This window comes from Arachis hypogaea, chromosome 11 (assembly GCF_003086295.3).
Source record: "Arachis hypogaea cultivar Tifrunner chromosome 11, arahy.Tifrunner.gnm2.J5K5, whole genome shotgun sequence".
Taxonomy (NCBI): domain Eukaryota; kingdom Viridiplantae; phylum Streptophyta; class Magnoliopsida; order Fabales; family Fabaceae; genus Arachis; species Arachis hypogaea.
The window spans coordinates 90,675,937-90,677,187 of NC_092046.1; the positions used below are offsets into that span (position 1 = coordinate 90,675,937).

Sequence of the window (1,251 nt, forward strand, 5' to 3'; positions counted from 1 at the left end):
GAGGGTCTGATTCCTTCTTCTTCTGAGACTTCCTTCAATATGGTGATGGCCTTGCAGTCTTCCCATCTCACTCCCTTTTGTTCCCCTTTAGGATTCTTTTCCGTGTCACTAGGGAACACTGCAGTTGACTTGGGGGCTTGTTGAGACAGCTCTCCTACTTGAGACTCCATCCTCTTTAGTCTTTCACCATGGTTCCTTAAGGTAGATCTCACATCATCCCTAAAGCTTTTCAACTCACTTACGTCCTGACCCATGTTTGCCAGCCTTCCTTCTATCCTGTTCAATTGATCTTGAAATTGTTGGTTCGGATTAGGTTGGGTAGGTTGACTATTTTGGTCATGATATGATGGTTGGGAGTAAGTGTTTTGTGTAGCTTGATATGATCTTTGGTTGGAGTTTTGGTATGTGGACTTGTTATGTTGGTTTTGCTGGTTTCCCCACCCAAAGTTTGGGTGGTTTTTCCAGCCTGGGTTGTAAGTATTGGAATGTGGATCATATGGTTGCCTTTGTTGATTTCCTACATAATTGGCCTCTTCCCAATCACCTCCTTCAGTGCTTTCTTCCTCTTGATCTTGTGTGTGTATCGCAGCCACTTGCTTTGTTTCTAATTTCCTGGTGAGCTCTGCTAGTTGCTTGGCAAACACCTTGTTTTGGGCTAGGGTTGTATCAACATGGTTCAGCTCCATGACTCCCTTAGTGTTGTGTCTCTCTGATGCATAGTAGTATTCATTCTCAGCCACTGTCTCAATCACTTCAATGGCTTCTTCCACAGTCTTCTTCCTGTTCAATGAACCTCCTGATGAATGGTCTACAGCCTTCCTTGATTCATAAGAAAGTCCATCATAGAAAATGTGCAATTGCACCCAGTCATGGAACATGTCTGGTGGGCATTTCCTTGTCAAATCCTTGAACCTCTCCCATGCCTCGTAGAGAGTTTCACCATCTTGTTGTCTAAAAGTCTGAACTTCAGATCGAAGCCTATTGACCTTTTGTGGGGGGTAGAAACTTGCTTTCCACCTCATCCCATGTTGTTAGGCTCCCCCTTGGGAATGATTCCAGCCACTTAGCTGCCTTGTCCCTAAGGGAAAATGGGAACAAAAGCAGTTTATAGGCATCTTCCTGGACTCCATTGGACTTCACAGTGTCGCAAATTCTCAGGAATTTTGTGAGATGTTGGTTTGGGTCTTCATTAGCACTCCCTCCAAATGAACAATGATTCTCCACAAGTGATATTAGCTGTGGTTTGAGCTC

General features: G+C 44.3%; 1 non-coding gene across 1 annotated transcript; it reads left to right on the top strand.

Annotated features, from left to right (window-relative positions):
- Positions 1 to 876: 876 nt before the first annotated feature.
- LOC112724903 (small nucleolar RNA R71) lies at positions 877 to 980 on the top strand. The gene has a single exon (XR_003164043.1). It is a non-coding gene; the product is annotated as a small nucleolar RNA R71 (small nucleolar RNA).
- Positions 981 to 1,251: the final 271 nt, after the last annotated feature.